General features: G+C 44.7%; 14 non-coding genes across 14 annotated transcripts; 6 read left to right on the forward strand and 8 right to left on the reverse strand.

Moving 5' to 3' along the window:
* Window positions 1-1083: 1083 nt before the first annotated feature.
* On the reverse strand, window positions 1084-1157 carry TRNAT-AGU (transfer RNA threonine (anticodon AGU)). Its single transcript has one exon. It is a non-coding gene; the product is annotated as a tRNA-Thr (tRNA).
* A 1393-nt stretch (window positions 1158-2550) lies between these two features.
* Window positions 2551-2632, forward strand: TRNAS-GCU (transfer RNA serine (anticodon GCU)). Its single transcript has one exon. It is a non-coding gene; the product is annotated as a tRNA-Ser (tRNA).
* Window positions 2633-4311: 1679 nt separating this feature from the next.
* Window positions 4312-4393, forward strand: TRNAS-GCU (transfer RNA serine (anticodon GCU)). The gene has a single exon. It is a non-coding gene; the product is annotated as a tRNA-Ser (tRNA).
* Window positions 4394-4605: 212 nt separating this feature from the next.
* Window positions 4606-4679, reverse strand: TRNAT-AGU (transfer RNA threonine (anticodon AGU)). Its single transcript has one exon. It is a non-coding gene; the product is annotated as a tRNA-Thr (tRNA).
* Window positions 4680-6072: 1393 nt separating this feature from the next.
* On the forward strand, window positions 6073-6154 carry TRNAS-GCU (transfer RNA serine (anticodon GCU)). Its single transcript has one exon. It is a non-coding gene; the product is annotated as a tRNA-Ser (tRNA).
* Window positions 6155-8127: 1973 nt separating this feature from the next.
* TRNAT-AGU (transfer RNA threonine (anticodon AGU)) lies at window positions 8128-8201 on the reverse strand. Its single transcript has one exon. It is a non-coding gene; the product is annotated as a tRNA-Thr (tRNA).
* Window positions 8202-9594: 1393 nt separating this feature from the next.
* On the forward strand, window positions 9595-9676 carry TRNAS-GCU (transfer RNA serine (anticodon GCU)). Its single transcript has one exon. It is a non-coding gene; the product is annotated as a tRNA-Ser (tRNA).
* Window positions 9677-9888: 212 nt separating this feature from the next.
* On the reverse strand, window positions 9889-9962 carry TRNAT-AGU (transfer RNA threonine (anticodon AGU)). The gene has a single exon. It is a non-coding gene; the product is annotated as a tRNA-Thr (tRNA).
* A 1393-nt stretch (window positions 9963-11355) lies between these two features.
* TRNAS-GCU (transfer RNA serine (anticodon GCU)) lies at window positions 11356-11437 on the forward strand. The gene has a single exon. It is a non-coding gene; the product is annotated as a tRNA-Ser (tRNA).
* Window positions 11438-11649: 212 nt separating this feature from the next.
* Window positions 11650-11723, reverse strand: TRNAT-AGU (transfer RNA threonine (anticodon AGU)). Its single transcript has one exon. It is a non-coding gene; the product is annotated as a tRNA-Thr (tRNA).
* Window positions 11724-13410: 1687 nt separating this feature from the next.
* TRNAT-AGU (transfer RNA threonine (anticodon AGU)) lies at window positions 13411-13484 on the reverse strand. Its single transcript has one exon. It is a non-coding gene; the product is annotated as a tRNA-Thr (tRNA).
* Window positions 13485-14877: 1393 nt separating this feature from the next.
* Window positions 14878-14959, forward strand: TRNAS-GCU (transfer RNA serine (anticodon GCU)). Its single transcript has one exon. It is a non-coding gene; the product is annotated as a tRNA-Ser (tRNA).
* Window positions 14960-15171: 212 nt separating this feature from the next.
* Window positions 15172-15245, reverse strand: TRNAT-AGU (transfer RNA threonine (anticodon AGU)). The gene has a single exon. It is a non-coding gene; the product is annotated as a tRNA-Thr (tRNA).
* Window positions 15246-16932: 1687 nt separating this feature from the next.
* TRNAT-AGU (transfer RNA threonine (anticodon AGU)) lies at window positions 16933-17006 on the reverse strand. The gene has a single exon. It is a non-coding gene; the product is annotated as a tRNA-Thr (tRNA).
* Window positions 17007-17026: the final 20 nt, after the last annotated feature.

A 17026-nucleotide genomic window follows, 5' to 3' on the forward strand; every position in this document is an offset into this window, starting at 1 on the left:
GCAGGCAGACATCCTCCTGTTTTTGGAAGAACACAGAGTCCTTGATCTAGAGCTAATCAACAGGCTGAAAATGAACAAAGATGGGGAAGAAAAATAGGAACGCTGCCATTTTTCATACATCCTCCACCCTTGACGTTTGATATCATGATCGCCAAGAGGAGTTTGTGAATATGACTATTTGTGGAAAGACATCCTGCATGTGTCTTTTAACCAAATGAATCATTGCCCGAGGTGAAGTCAAAGGGAACAGATACTGAAGCGGTGACAAGAGTTTTGGGACCCCAACCACAGTCAAACACTTTGCATTCATGTAAAAATGCCAGCCAGGTAGGAGAAAAGTGTAGACTTGAAATTGATGGTTGAGCTACATCTCTGAATGTCCTGGCAAAAGAGTGGCTCCATCCAGGCGAATTTCTCTTGACGCGGGCACAGTTCATCATCTAGAGCCAATAAAAAAGGAACAGCAGAAAGTGAAAAAAAAAGATGGGGAATACATGACATTTTGCACCTGTTGACGCTTCCTAATTCCATGCCGTTAGACTGCGTGTCTGCAGCAAAGTTGGTGAGCATTACTACTTGTGACTTGCTTTACACCCTTGATTGCATTTGTAACATTTGACTATACCCTTGGCAGAAAAGGAAGAATGAAGCTTTTGTCACAATGAATTGACAGCACGGAAGCAAGGTGCTCTATTAGGAGGTGAGAAACGGCATCCTGCTTGTGTCTTTTCCTCAAGTTTCTGCTTGTGACATGCAGCTCCCAAAATCAAAGCTCGCAAGCTTGCTGTGGATGAGGTGGCCAAGTGGTTAAGGCGATGGACTGCTAATCCATTGTGCTCTGCATGCATGGGTTCGAATCCCATCCTCATCGAGCCCTTCGTCTAAAGGTGCACTGTTTTGTGCTTGCCGTGGACACCAGGCTGGCATAACCTAGGCTAAAAGGTCCAGCAAACTCGCAGGGCTTTGAAGAGATCAGCTGGAAGCATCAAGAGCAGGGCTGCTGCCTAAACCATGCCATTGCGGCACAAAGCTCCCGAGGCCACTCTTAAAACCTTTTCAAGGGCTTAATCTGCAGCCAAAGAAAGGCGCTGCTGAGAGTCGAACTCAGGATCTCCTGTTTACTAGACAGGCGCTTTAACCAACTAAGCCACAGCACCACACCCAGACACTGTGCTCGTGCCAAAGGCAGACTTGTGTCAGCACAGGCACAGAACAGTTGTGAGGAACTTCTTGACAAATGTTACGCACATCAAGCTTCAAAATCTCTAACGCAGCATGAAAGGCAGAGGAGGAGATAGCAAAGGAGACTATGCAACGTCCTTTTGAACTCATCACTCCTCCAAAAGTTGTTGTTTTTTTCTTTTTCTTCTTTTTTCATTGCTTATTTTTCTTAGCTGTTTGGTGCCAAGAAAAACCAGCTTACGAGTAGCTTGAAAACTTTCCAGCTTTGTACATTGCTTCATTTTTGCTAAAAGGTTTAAGAGCCAAGGCTACAACTCAGATATCTCTTGTGAAGTCAAGAGGTAACAGTGGGCCAATCCCACCTAATCTTATTTTAAACAGGCAGAGTCTGTGCTCTAGAATCAAACAATGGACCGAAAATAAAAGAAGGTGGGAAAAACCAATTTGCCCATCTTTTGGCTTCCACTCCCGTGAAGATGAAATGCATGCGGGCAAAAAGATTTGGGGAAGGAAACTATCTGCATCTTGCTTCAGACCGTTTCTTACGCTTCTAACTTTTCATTTGTCCCTTGGAAGACAGCAGGCAGACATCCTCCTGTTTTTGGAAGAACACAGAGTCCTTGATCTAGAGCTAATCAACAGGCTGAAAATGAACAAAGATGGGGAAGAAAAATAGGAACGCTGCCATTTTTCATACATCCTCCACCCTTGACGTTTGATATCATGATCGCCAAGAGGAGTTTGTGAATATGACTATTTGTGGAAAGACATCCTGCATGTGTCTTTTAACCAAATGAATCATTGCCCGAGGTGAAGTCAAAGGGAACAGATACTGAAGCGGTGACAAGAGTTTTGGGACCCCAACCACAGTCAAACACTTTGCATTCATGTAAAAATGCCAGCCAGGTAGGAGAAAAGTGTAGACTTGAAATTGATGGTTGAGCTACATCTCTGAATGTCCTGGCAAAAGAGTGGCTCCATCCAGGCGAATTTCTCTTGACGCGGGCACAGTTCATCATCTAGAGCCAATAAAAAAGGAACAGCAGAAAGTGAAAAAAAAAGATGGGGAATACATGACATTTTGCACCTGTTGACGCTTCCTAATTCCATGCCGTTAGACTGCGTGTCTGCAGCAAAGTTGGTGAGCATTACTACTTGTGACTTGCTTTACACCCTTGATTGCATTTGTAACATTTGACTATACCCTTGGCAGAAAAGGAAGAATGAAGCTTTTGTCACAATGAATTGACAGCACGGAAGCAAGGTGCTCTATTAGGAGGTGAGAAACGGCATCCTGCTTGTGTCTTTTCCTCAAGTTTCTGCTTGTGACATGCAGCTCCCAAAATCAAAGCTCGCAAGCTTGCTGTGGATGAGGTGGCCGAGTGGTTAAGGCGATGGACTGCTAATCCATTGTGCTCTGCATGCATGGGTTCGAATCCCATCCTCATCGAGCCCTTCGTCTAAAGGTGCATTGTTTTGTGCTTGCCGTGGACACCAGGCTGGCATAACCTAGGCTAAAAGGTCCAGCAAACTCGCAGGGCTTTGAAGAGATCAGCTGGAAGCATCAAGAGCAGGGCTGCTGCCTAAACCATGCCATTGTGGCAAAAAGCTCCCGAGGCCACTCTTAAAACCTTTTCAAAGGCTTAATCTGCAGCCAAAGAAAGGCGCTGCTGAGAGTCAAACTCGGGATCTCCTGTTTACTAGACAGGCGCTTTAACCAACTAAGCCACAGCACCACACCCGGACACTGTGCTCGTGCCAAAGGCAGACTTGTGTCAGCACAGGCACAGAACAGTTGTGAGGAACTTCTTGACAAATGTTACGCACATCAAGCTTCAAAATCTCTAACGCAGCATGAAAGGCAGAGGAGGAGATAGCAAAGGAGACTATGCAACGTCCTTTTGAACTCATCACTCCTCCAAAAGTTGTTGTTTTTTTCTTTTTCTTCTTTTTTCATTGCTTATTTTTCTTAGCTGTTTGGTGCCAAGAAAAACCAGCTTACGAGTAGCTTGAAAACTTTCCAGCTTTGTACATTGCTTCATTTTTGCTAAAAGGTTTAAGAGCCAAGGCTACAACTCAGATATCTCTTGTGAAGTCAAGAGGTAACAGTGGGCCAATCCCACCTAATCTTATTTTAAACAGGCAGAGTCTGTGCTCTAGAATCAAACAATGGACCGAAAATAAAAGAAGGTGGGAAAAACCAATTTGCCCATCTTTTGGCTTCCACTCCTGTGAAGATGAAATGCATGCGGGCAAAAAGATTTGGGGAAGGAAACTATCTGCATCTTGCTTCAGACCGTTTCTTACGCTTCTAACTTTTCATTTGTCCCTTGGAAGACAGCAGGCAGACATCCTCCTGTTTTTGGAAGAACACAGAGTCCTTGATCTAGAGCTAATCAACAGGCTGAAAATGAACAAAGATGGGGAAGAAAAATAGGAACGCTGCCATTTTTCATACATCCTCCACCCTTGACGTTTGAATTCATGATCGCCAAGAGGAGTTTGTGAATATGACTATTTGTGGAAAGACATCCTGCATGTGTCTTTTAACCAAATGAATCATTGCCCGAGGTGAAGTCAAAGGGAACAGATACTGAAGCGGTGACAAGAGTTTTGGGACCCCAACCACAGTCAAACACTTTGCATTCATGTAAAAATGCCAGCCAGGTAGGAGAAAAGTGTAGACTTGAAATTGATGGTTGAGCTACATCTCTGAATGTCCTGGCAAAAGAGTGGCTCCATCCAGGCGAATTTCTCTTGACGCGGGCACAGTTCATCATCTAGAGCCAATAAAAAAGGAACAGCAGAAAGTGAAAAAAAAAGATGGGGAATACATGACATTTTGCACCTGTTGACGCTTCCTAATTCCATGCCGTTAGACTGCGTGTCTGCAGCAAAGTTGGTGAGCATTACTACTTGTGACTTGCTTTACACCCTTGATTGCATTTGTAACATTTGATTATACCCTTGGCAGAAAAGGAAGAATGAAGCTTTTGTCACAATGAATTGACAGCACGGAAGCAAGGTGCTCTATTAGGAGGTGAGAAACGGCATCCTGCTTGTGTCTTTTCCTCAAGTTTCTGCTTGTGACATGCAGCTCCCAAAATCAAAGCTCGCAAGCTTGCTGTGGATGAGGTGGCCGAGTGGTTAAGGCGATGGACTGCTAATCCATTGTGCTCTGCATGCATGGGTTCGAATCCCATCCTCATCGAGCCCTTCGTCTAAAGGTGCACAGTTATGTGCTTGCCGTGGACACCAGGCTGGCATAACCTAGGCTAAAAGGTCCAGCAAACTCGCAGGGCTTTGAAGAGATCAGCTGGAAGCATCAAGAGCAGGGCTGCTGCCTAAACCATGCCATTGTGGCAAAAAGCTCCCGAGGCCACTCTTAAAACCTTTTCAAAGGCTTAATCTGCAGCCAAAGAAAGGCGCTGCTGAGAGTCGAACTCAGGATCTCCTGTTTACTAGACAGGCGCTTTAACCAACTAAGCCACAGCACCACACCCAGACACTGTGCTCGTGCCAAAGGCAGACTTGTGTCAGCACAGGCACAGAACAGTTGTGAGGAACTTCTTGACAAATGTTACGCACATCAAGCTTCAAAATCTCTAACGCAGCATGAAAGGCAGAGGAGGAGATAGCAAAGGAGACTATGCAACGTCCTTTTGAACTCATCACTCCTCCAAAAGTTGTTGTTTTTTTCTTTTTCTTCTTTTTTCATTGCTTATTTTTCTTAGCTGTTTGGTGCCAAGAAAAACCAGCTTACGAGTAGCTTGAAAACTTTCCAGCTTTGTACATTGCTTCATTTTTGCTAAAAGGTTTAAGAGCCAAGGCTACAACTCAGATATCTCTTGTGAAGTCAAGAGGTAACAGTGGGCCAATCCCACCTAATCTTATTTTAAACAGGCAGAGTCTGTGCTCTAGAATCAAACAATGGACCGAAAATAAAAGAAGGTGGGAAAAACCAATTTGCCCATCTTTTGGCTTCCACTCCCGTGAAGATGAAATGCATGCGGGCAAAAAGATTTGGGGAAGGAAACTATCTGCATCTTGCTTCAGACCGTTTCTTACGCTTCTAACTTTTCATTTGTCCCTTGGAAGACAGCAGGCAGACATCCTCCTGTTTTTGGAAGAACACAGAGTCCTTGATCTAGAGCTAATCAACAGGCTGAAAATGAACAAAGATGGGGAAGAAAAATAGGAACGCTGCCATTTTTCATACATCCTCCACCCTTGACGTTTGAATTCATGATCGCCAAGAGGAGTTTGTGAATATGACTATTTGTGGAAAGACATCCTGCATGTGTCTTTTAACCAAATGAATCATTGCCCGAGGTGAAGTCAAAGGGAACAGATACTGAAGCGGTGACAAGAGTTTTGGGACCCCAACCACAGTCAAACACTTTGCATTCATGTAAAAATGCCAGCCAGGTAGGAGAAAAGTGTAGACTTGAAATTGATGGTTGAGCTACATCTCTGAATGTCCTGGCAAAAGAGTGGCTCCATCCAGGCGAATTTCTCTTGACGCGGGCACAGTTCATCATCTAGAGCCAATAAAAAAGGAACAGCAGAAAGTGAAAAAAAAAGATGGGGAATACATGACATTTTGCACCTGTTGACGCTTCCTAATTCCATGCCGTTAGACTGCGTGTCTGCAGCAAAGTTGGTGAGCATTACTACTTGTGACTTGCTTTACACCCTTGATTGCATTTGTAACATTTGATTATACCCTTGGCAGAAAAGGAAGAATGAAGCTTTTGTCACAATGAATTGACAGCACGGAAGCAAGGTGCTCTATTAGGAGGTGAGAAACGGCATCCTGCTTGTGTCTTTTCCTCAAGTTTCTGCTTGTGACATGCAGCTCCCAAAATCAAAGCTCGCAAGCTTGCTGTGGATGAGGTGGCCGAGTGGTTAAGGCGATGGACTGCTAATCCATTGTGCTCTGCATGCATGGGTTCGAATCCCATCCTCATCGAGCCCTTCGTCTAAAGGTGCACTGTTTTGTGCTTGCCGTGGACACCAGGCTGGCATAACCTAGGCTAAAAGGTCCAGCAAACTCGCAGGGCTTTGAAGAGATCAGCTGGAAGCATCAAGAGCAGGGCTGCTGCCTAAACCATGCCATTGCGGCACAAAGCTCCCGAGGCCACTCTTAAAACCTTTTCAAGGGCTTAATCTGCAGCCAAAGAAAGGCGCTGCTGAGAGTCAAACTCAGGATCTCCTGTTTACTAGACAGGCGCTTTAACCAACTAAGCCACAGCACCACACCCGGACACTGTGCTCGTGCCAAAGGCAGACTTGTGTCAGCACAGGCACAGAACAGTTGTGAGGAACTTCTTGACAAATGTTACGCACATCAAGCTTCAAAATCTCTAACGCAGCATGAAAGGCAGAGGAGGAGATAGCAAAGGAGACTATGCAACGTCCTTTTGAACTCATCACTCCTCCAAAAGTTGTTGTTTTTTTCTTTTTCTTCTTTTTTCATTGCTTATTTTTCTTAGCTGTTTGGTGCCAAGAAAAACCAGCTTACGAGTAGCTTGAAAACTTTCCAGCTTTGTACATTGCTTCATTTTTGCCAAAAGGTTTAAGAGCCAAGGCTACAACTCAGATATCTCTTGTGAAGTCAAGAGGTAACAGTGGGCCAATCCCACCTAATCTTATTTTAAACAGGCAGAGTCTGTGCTCTAGAATCAAACAATGGACCGAAAATAAAAGAAGGTGGGAAAAGCCAATTTGCCCATCTTTTGGCTTCCACTCCTGTGAAGATGAAATGCATGCGGGCAAAAAGATTTGGGGAAGGAAACTATCTGCATCTTGCTTCAGACCGTTTCTTACGCTTCTAACTTTTCATTTGTCCCTTGGAAGACAGCAGGCAGACATCCTCCTGTTTTTGGAAGAACACAGAGTCCTTGATCTAGAGCTAATCAACAGGCTGAAAATGAACAAAGATGGGGAAGAAAAATAGGAACGCTGCCATTTTTCATACATCCTCCACCCTTGACGTTTGAATTCATGATCGCCAAGAGGAGTTTGTGAATATGACTATTTGTGGAAAGACATCCTGCATGTGTCTTTTAACCAAATGAATCATTGCCCGAGGTGAAGTCAAAGGGAACAGATACTGAAGCGGTGACAAGAGTTTTGGGACCCCAACCACAGTCAAACACTTTGCATTCATGTAAAAATGCCAGCCAGGTAGGAGAAAAGTGTAGACTTGAAATTGATGGTTGAGCTACATCTCTGAATGTCCTGGCAAAAGAGTGGCTCCATCCAGGCGAATTTCTCTTGACGCGGGCACAGTTCATCATCTAGAGCCAATAAAAAAGGAACAGCAGAAAGTGAAAAAAAAAGATGGGGAATACATGACATTTTGCACCTGTTGACGCTTCCTAATTCCATGCCGTTAGACTGCGTGTCTGCAGCAAAGTTGGTGAGCATTACTACTTGTGACTTGCTTTACACCCTTGATTGCATTTGTAACATTTGATTATACCCTTGGCAGAAAAGGAAGAATGAAGCTTTTGTCACAATGAATTGACAGCACGGAAGCAAGGTGCTCTATTAGGAGGTGAGAAACGGCATCCTGCTTGTGTCTTTTCCTCAAGTTTCTGCTTGTGACATGCAGCTCCCAAAATCAAAGCTCGCAAGCTTGCTGTGGATGAGGTGGCCGAGTGGTTAAGGCGATGGACTGCTAATCCATTGTGCTCTGCATGCATGGGTTCAAATCCCATCCTCATCGAGCCCTTCGTCTAAAGGTGCACTGTTTTGTGCTTGCCGTGGACACCAGGCTGGCATAACCTAGGCTAAAAGGTCCAGCAAACTCGCAGGGCTTTGAAGAGATCAGCTGGAAGCATCAAGAGCAGGGCTGCTGCCTAAACCATGCCATTGCGGCACAAAGCTCCCGAGGCCACTCTTAAAACCTTTTCAAGGGCTTAATCTGCAGCCAAAGAAAGGCGCTGCTGAGAGTCGAACTCAGGATCTCCTGTTTACTAGACAGGCGCTTTAACCAACTAAGCCACAGCACCACACCTGGACACTGTGCTCGTGCCAAAGGCAGACTTGTGTCAGCACAGGCACAGAACAGTTGTGAGGAACTTCTTGACAAATGTTACGCACATCAAGCTTCAAAATCTCTAACGCAGCATGAAAGGCAGAGGAGGAGATAGCAAAGGAGACTATGCAACGTCCTTTTGAACTCATCACTCCTCCAAAAGTTGTTGTTTTTTTCTTTTTCTTCTTTTTTCATTGCTTATTTTTCTTAGCTGTTTGGTGCCAAGAAAAACCAGCTTACGAGTAGCTTGAAAACTTTCCAGCTTTGTACATTGCTTCATTTTTGCTAAAAGGTTTAAGAGCCAAGGCTACAACTCAGATATCTCTTGTGAAGTCAAGAGGTAACAGTGGGCCAATCCCACCTAATCTTATTTTAAACAGGCAGAGTCTGTGCTCTAGAATCAAACAATGGACCGAAAATAAAAGAAGGTGGGAAAAACCAATTTGCCCATCTTTTGGCTTCCACTCCCGTGAAGATGAAATGCATGCGGGCAAAAAGATTTGGGGAAGGAAACTATCTGCATCTTGCTTCAGACCGTTTCTTACGCTTCTAACTTTTCATTTGTCCCTTGGAAGACAGCAGGCAGACATCCTCCTGTTTTTGGAAGAACACAGAGTCCTTGATCTAGAGCTAATCAACAGGCTGAAAATGAACAAAGATGGGGAAGAAAAATAGGAACGCTGCCATTTTTCATACATCCTCCACCCTTGACGTTTGAATTCATGATCGCCAAGAGGAGTTTGTGAATATGACTATTTGTGGAAAGACATCCTGCATGTGTCTTTTAACCAAATGAATCATTGCCCGAGGTGAAGTCAAAGGGAACAGATACTGAAGCGGTGACAAGAGTTTTGGGACCCCAACCACAGTCAAACACTTTGCATTCATGTAAAAATGCCAGCCAGGTAGGAGAAAAGTGTAGACTTGAAATTGATGGTTGAGCTACATCTCTGAATGTCCTGGCAAAAGAGTGGCTCCATCCAGGCGAATTTCTCTTGACGCGGGCACAGTTCATCATCTAGAGCCAATAAAAAAGGAACAGCAGAAAGTGAAAAAAAAAGATGGGGAATACATGACATTTTGCACCTGTTGACGCTTCCTAATTCCATGCCGTTAGACTGCGTGTCTGCAGCAAAGTTGGTGAGCATTACTACTTGTGACTTGCTTTACACCCTTGATTGCATTTGTAACATTTGATTATACCCTTGGCAGAAAAGGAAGAATGAAGCTTTTGTCACAATGAATTGACAGCACGGAAGCAAGGTGCTCTATTAGGAGGTGAGAAACGGCATCCTGCTTGTGTCTTTTCCTCAAGTTTCTGCTTGTGACATGCAGCTCCCAAAATCAAAGCTCGCAAGCTTGCTGTGGATGAGGTGGCCGAGTGGTTAAGGCGATGGACTGCTAATCCATTGTGCTCTGCATGCATGGGTTCGAATCCCATCCTCATCGAGCCCTTCGTCTAAAGGTGCACTGTTTTGTGCTTGCCGTGGACACCAGGCTGGCATAACCTAGGCTAAAAGGTCCAGCAAACTCGCAGGGCTTTGAAGAGATCAGCTGGAAGCATCAAGAGCAGGGCTGCTGCCTAAACCATGCCATTGCGGCACAAAGCTCCCGAGGCCACTCTTAAAACCTTTTCAAGGGCTTAATCTGCAGCCAAAGAAAGGCGCTGCTGAGAGTCGAACTCAGGATCTCCTGTTTACTAGACAGGCGCTTTAACCAACTAAGCCACAGCACCACACCCGGACACTGTGCTCGTGCCAAAGGCAGACTTGTGTCAGCACAGGCACAGAACAGTTGTGAGGAACTTCTTGACAAATGTTACGCACATCAAGCTTCAAAATCTCTAACGCAGCATGAAAGGCAGAGGAGGAGATAGCAAAGGAGACTATGCAACGTCCTTTTGAACTCATCACTCCTCCAAAAGTTGTTGTTTTTTTCTTTTTCTTCTTTTTTCATTGCTTATTTTTCTTAGCTGTTTGGTGCCAAGAAAAACCAGCTTACGAGTAGCTTGAAAACTTTCCAGCTTTGTACATTGCTTCATTTTTGCTAAAAGGTTTAAGAGCCAAGGCTACAACTCAGATATCTCTTGTGAAGTCAAGAGGTAACAGTGGGCCAATCCCACCTAATCTTATTTTAAACAGGCAGAGTCTGTGCTCTAGAATCAAACAATGGACCAAAAATAAAAGAAGGTGGGAAAAACCAATTTGCCCATCTTTTGGCTTCCACTCCCGTGAAGATGAAATGCATGCGGGCAAAAAGATTTGGGGAAGGAAACTATCTGCATCTTGCTTCAGACCGTTTCTTACGCTTCTAACTTTTCATTTGTCCCTTGGAAGACAGCAGGCAGACATCCTCCTGTTTTTGGAAGAACACAGAGTCCTTGATCTAGAGCTAATCAACAGGCTGAAAATGAACAAAGATGGGGAAGAAAAATAGGAACGCTGCCATTTTTCATACATCCTCCACCCTTGACGTTTGAATTCATGATCGCCAAGAGGAGTTTGTGAATATGACTATTTGTGGAAAGACATCCTGCATGTGTCTTTTAACCAAATGAATCATTGCCCGAGGTGAAGTCAAAGGGAACAGATACTGAAGCGGTGACAAGAGTTTTGGGACCCCAACCACAGTCAAACACTTTGCATTCATGTAAAAATGCCAGCCAGGTAGGAGAAAAGTGTAGACTTGAAATTGATGGTTGAGCTACATCTCTGAATGTCCTGGCAAAAGAGTGGCTCCATCCAGGCGAATTTCTCTTGACGCGGGCACAGTTCATCATCTAGAGCCAATAAAAAAGGAACAGCAGAAAGTGAAAAAAAAAGATGGGGAATACATGACATTTTGCACCTGTTGACGCTTCCTAATTCCATGCCGTTAGACTGCGTGTCTGCAGCAAAGTTGGTGAGCATTACTACTTGTGACTTGCTTTACACCCTTGATTGCATTTGTAACATTTGATTATACCCTTGGCAGAAAAGGAAGAATGAAGCTTTTGTCACAATGAATTGACAGCACGGAAGCAAGGTGCTCTATTAGGAGGTGAGAAACGGCATCCTGCTTGTGTCTTTTCCTCAAGTTTCTGCTTGTGACATGCAGCTCCCAAAATCAAAGCTCGCAAGCTTGCTGTGGATGAGGTGGCCGAGTGGTTAAGGCGATGGACTGCTAATCCATTGTGCTCTGCATGCATGGGTTCGAATCCCATCCTCATCGAGCCCTTCGTCTAAAGGTGCACTGTTTTGTGCTTGCCGTGGACACCAGGCTGGCATAACCTAGGCTAAAAGGTCCAGCAAACTCGCAGGGCTTTGAAGAGATCAGCTGGAAGCATCAAGAGCAGGGCTGCTGCCTAAACCATGCCATTGCGGCACAAAGCTCCCGAGGCCACTCTTAAAACCTTTTCAAGGGCTTAATCTGCAGCCAAAGAAAGGCGCTGCTGAGAGTCGAACTCAGGATCTCCTGTTTACTAGACAGGCGCTTTAACCAACTAAGCCACAGCACCACACCCGGACACTGTGCTCGTGCCAAAGGCAGACTTGTGTCAGCACAGGCACAGAACAGTTGTGAGGAACTTCTTGACAAATGTTACGCACATCAAGCTTCAAAATCTCTAACGCAGCATAAAAGGCAGAGGAGGAGATAGCAAAGGAGACTATGCAACGTCCTTTTGAACTCATCACTCCTCCAAAAGTTGTTGTTTTTTTCTTTTTCTTCTTTTTTCATTGCTTATTTTTCTTAGCTGTTTGGTGCCAAGAAAAAACAGCTTACGAGTAGCTTGAAAACTTTCCAGCTTTGTACATTGCTTCATTTTTGCTAAAAGGTTTAAGAGCCAAGGCTACAACTCAGATATCTCTTGTGAAGTCAAGAGGTAACAGTGGGCCAATCCCACCTAATCTTATTTTAAACAGGCAGAGTCTGTGCTCTAGAATCAAACAATGGACCGAAAATAAAAGAAGGTGGGAAAAACCAATTTGCCCATCTTTTGGCTTCCACTCCCGTGAAGATGAAATGCATGCGGGCAAAAAGATTTGGGGAAGGAAACTATCTGCATCTTGCTTCAGACCGTTTCTTACGCTTCTAACTTTTCATTTGTCCCTTGGAAGACAGCAGGCAGACATCCTCCTGTTTTTGGAAGAACACAGAGTCCTTGATCTAGAGCTAATCAACAGGCTGAAAATGAACAAAGATGGGGAAGAAAAATAGGAACGCTGCCATTTTTCATACATCCTCCACCCTTGACGTTTGAATTCATGATCGCCAAGAGGAGTTTGTGAATATGACTATTTGTGGAAAGACATCCTGCATGTGTCTTTTAACCAAATGAATCATTGCCCGAGGTGAAGTCAAAGGGAACAGATACTGAAGCGGTGACAAGAGTTTTGGGGCCCCAACCACAGTCAAACACTTTGCATTCATGTAAAAATGCCAGCCAGGTAGGAGAAAAGTGTAGACTTGAAATTGATGGTTGAGCTACATCTCTGAATGTCCTGGCAAAAGAGTGGCTCCATCCAGGCGAATTTCTCTTGACGCGGGCACAGTTCATCATCTAGAGCCAATAAAAAAGGAACAGCAGAAAGTGAAAAAAAAAGATGGGGAATACATGACATTTTGCACCTGTTGACGCTTCCTAATTCCATGCCGTTAGACTGCGTGTCTGCAGCAAAGTTGGTGAGCATTACTACTTGTGACTTGCTTTACACCCTTGATTGCATTTGTAACATTTGATTATACCCTTGGCAGAAAAGGAAGAATGAAGCTTTTGTCACAATGAATTGACAGCACGGAAGCAAGGTGCTCTATTAGGAGGTGAGAAACGGCATCCTGCTTGTGTCTTTTCCTCAAGTTTCTGCTTGTGACATGCAGCTCCCAAAATCAAAGCTCGCAAGCTTGCTGTGGATGAGGTGGCCGAGTGGTTAAGGCGATGGACTGCTAATCCATTGTGCTCTGCATGCATGGGTTCAAATCCCATCCTCATCGAGCCCTTCGTCTAAAGGTGCACTGTTTTGTGCTTGCCGTGGACACCAGGCTGGCATAACCTAGGCTAAAAGGTCCAGCAAACTCGCAGGGCTTTGAAGAGATCAGCTGGAAGCATCAAGAGCAGGGCTGCTGCCTAAACCATGCCATTGCGGCACAAAGCTCCCGAGGCCACTCTTAAAACCTTTTCAAGGGCTTAATCTGCAGCCAAAGAAAGGCGCTGCTGAGAGTCGAACTCAGGATCTCCTGTTTACTAGACAGGCGCTTTAACCAACTAAGCCACAGCACCACACCCGGACACTGTGCTCGTGCCAAAGGCAGACTTGTGTCAGCACAGGCACAGAACAGTTGTGAGGAACTTCTTGACAAATGTTACGCACATCAAGCTTCAAAATCTCTAACGCAGCATGAAAGGCAGAGGAGGAGATAGCAAAGGAGACTATGCAACGTCCTTTTGAACTCATCACTCCTCCAAAAGTTGTTGTTTTTTTCTTTTTCTTCTTTTTTCATTGCTTATTTTTCTTAGCTGTTTGGTGCCAAGAAAAACCAGCTTACGAGTAGCTTGAAAACTTTCCAGCTTTGTACATTGCTTCATTTTTGCTAAAAGGTTTAAGAGCCAAGGCTACAACTCAGATATCTCTTGTGAAGTCAAGAGGTAACAGTGGGCCAATCCCACCTAATCTTATTTTAAACAGGCAGAGTCTGTGCTCTAGAATCAAACAATGGACCGAAAATAAAAGAAGGTGGGAAAAACCAATTTGCCCATCTTTTGGCTTCCACTCCCGTGAAGATGAAATGCATGCGGGCAAAAAGATTTGGGGAAGGAAACTATCTGCATCTTGCTTCAGACCGTTTCTTACGCTTCTAACTTTTCATTTGTCCCTTGGAAGACAGCAGGCAGACATCCTCCTGTTTTTGGAAGAACACAGAGTCCTTGATCTAGAGCTAATCAACAGGCTGAAAATGAACAAAGATGGGGAAGAAAAATAGGAACGCTGCCATTTTTCATACATCCTCCACCCTTGACGTTTGAATTCATGATCGCCAAGAGGAGTTTGTGAATATGACTATTTGTGGAAAGACATCCTGCATGTGTCTTTTAACCAAATGAATCATTGCCCGAGGTGAAGTCAAAGGGAACAGATACTGAAGCGGTGACAAGAGTTTTGGGACCCCAACCACAGTCAAACACTTTGCATTCATGTAAAAATGCCAGCCAGGTAGGAGAAAAGTGTAGACTTGAAATTGATGGTTGAGCTACATCTCTGAATGTCCTGGCAAAAGAGTGGCTCCATCCAGGCGAATTTCTCTTGACGCGGGCACAGTTCATCATCTAGAGCCAATAAAAAAGGAACAGCAGAAAGTGAAAAAAAAAGATGGGGAATACATGACATTTTGCACCTGTTGACGCTTCCTAATTCCATGCCGTTAGACTGCGTGTCTGCAGCAAAGTTGGTGAGCATTACTACTTGTGACTTGCTTTACACCCTTGATTGCATTTGTAACATTTGATTATACCCTTGGCAGAAAAGGAAGAATGAAGCTTTTGTCACAATGAATTGACAGCACGGAAGCAAGGTGCTCTATTAGGAGGTGAGAAACGGCATCCTGCTTGTGTCTTTTCCTCAAGTTTCTGCTTGTGACATGCAGCTCCCAAAATCAAAGCTCGCAAGCTTGCTGTGGATGAGGTGGCCGAGTGGTTAAGGCGATGGACTGCTAATCCATTGTGCTCTGCATGCATGGGTTCGAATCCCATCCTCATCGAGCCCTTCGTCTAAAGGTGCACTGTTTTGTGCTTGCCGTGGACACCAGGCTGGCATAACCTAGGCTAAAAGGTCCAGCAAACTCGCAGGGCTTTGAAGAGATCAGCTGGAAGCATCAAGAGCAGGGCTGCTGCCTAAACCATGCCATTGCGGCACAAAGCTCCCGAGGCCACTCTTAAAACCTTTTCAAGGGCTTAATCTGCAGCCAAAGAAAGGCGCTGCTGAGAGTCGAACTCAGGATCTCCTGTTTACTAGACAGGCGCTTTAACCAACTAAGCCACAGCACCACACCCGGACACTGTGCTCGTGCCAAAGGCAGACTTGTGTCAGCACAGGCACAGAACAGTTGTGAGGAACTTCTTGACAAATGTTACGCACATCAAGCTTCAAAATCTCTAACGCAGCATGAAAGGCAGAGGAGGAGATAGCAAAGGAGACTATGCAACGTCCTTTTGAACTCATCACTCCTCCAAAAGTTGTTGTTTTTTTCTTTTTCTTCTTTTTTCATTGCTTATTTTTCTTAGCTGTTTGGTGCCAAGAAAAACCAGCTTACGAGTAGCTTGAAAACTTTCCAGCTTTGTACATTGCTTCATTTTTGCTAAAAGGTTTAAGAGCCAAGGCTACAACTCAGATATCTCTTGTGAAGTCAAGAGGTAACAGTGGGCCAATCCCACCTAATCTTATTTTAAACAGGCAGAGTCTGTGCTCTAGAATCAAACAATGGACCGAAAATAAAAGAAGGTGGGAAAAACCAATTTGCCCATCTTTTGGCTTCCACTCCCGTGAAGATGAAATGCATGCGGGCAAAAAGATTTGGGGAAGGAAACTATCTGCATCTTGCTTCAGACCGTTTCTTACGCTTCTAACTTTTCATTTGTCCCTTGGAAGACAGCAGGCAGACATCCTCCTGTTTTTGGAAGAACACAGAGTCCTTGATCTAGAGCTAATCAACAGGCTGAAAATGAACAAAGATGGGGAAGAAAAATAGGAACGCTGCCATTTTTCATACATCCTCCACCCTTGACGTTTGAATTCATGATCGCCAAGAGGAGTTTGTGAATATGACTATTTGTGGAAAGACATCCTGCATGTGTCTTTTAACCAAATGAATCATTGCCCGAGGTGAAGTCAAAGGGAACAGATACTGAAGCGGTGACAAGAGTTTTGGGACCCCAACCACAGTCAAACACTTTGCATTCATGTAAAAATGCCAGCCAGGTAGGAGAAAAGTGTAGACTTGAAATTGATGGTTGAGCTACATCTCTGAATGTCCTGGCAAAAGAGTGGCTCCATCCAGGCGAATTTCTCTTGACGCGGGCACAGTTCATCATCTAGAGCCAATAAAAAAGGAACAGCAGAAAGTGAAAAAAAAAGATGGGGAATACATGACATTTTGCACCTGTTGACGCTTCCTAATTCCATGCCGTTAGACTGCGTGTCTGCAGCAAAGTTGGTGAGCATTACTACTTGTGACTTGCTTTACACCCTTGATTGCATTTGTAACATTTGATTATACCCTTGGCAGAAAAGGAAGAATGAAGCTTTTGTCACAATGAATTGACAGCACGGAAGCAAGGTGCTCTATTAGGAGGTGAGAAACGGCATCCTGCTTGTGTCTTTTCCTCAAGTTTCTGCTTGTGACATGCAGCTCCCAAAATCAAAGCTCGCAAGCTTGCTGTGGATGAGGTGGCCGAGTGGTTAAGGCGATGGACTGCTAATCCATTGTGCTCTGCATGCATGGGTTCGAATCCCATCCTCATTGAGCCCTTCGTCTAAAGGTGCACTGTTTTGTGCTTGCCGTGGACACCAGGCTGGCATAACCTAGGCTAAAAGGTCCAGCAAACTCGCAGGGCTTTGAAGAGATCAGCTGGAAGCATCAAGAGCAGGGCTGCTGCCTAAACCATGCCATTGCGGCACAAAGCTCCCGAGGCCACTCTTAAAACCTTTTCAAGGGCTTAATCTGCAGCCAAAGAAAGGCGCTGCTGAGAGTCGAACTCAGGATCTCCTGTTTACTAGACAGGCGCTTTAACCAACTAAGCCACAGCACCACACCCGGACCCTGTGCTCG

This window comes from Staurois parvus, unplaced genomic scaffold, assembly GCF_062004578.1.
Source record: "Staurois parvus isolate SC_StPar_1 unplaced genomic scaffold, SC_StPar_1.0 ptg000020l, whole genome shotgun sequence".
In the NCBI taxonomy this organism is placed as follows: Eukaryota; Metazoa; Chordata; class Amphibia; order Anura; family Ranidae; genus Staurois; species Staurois parvus.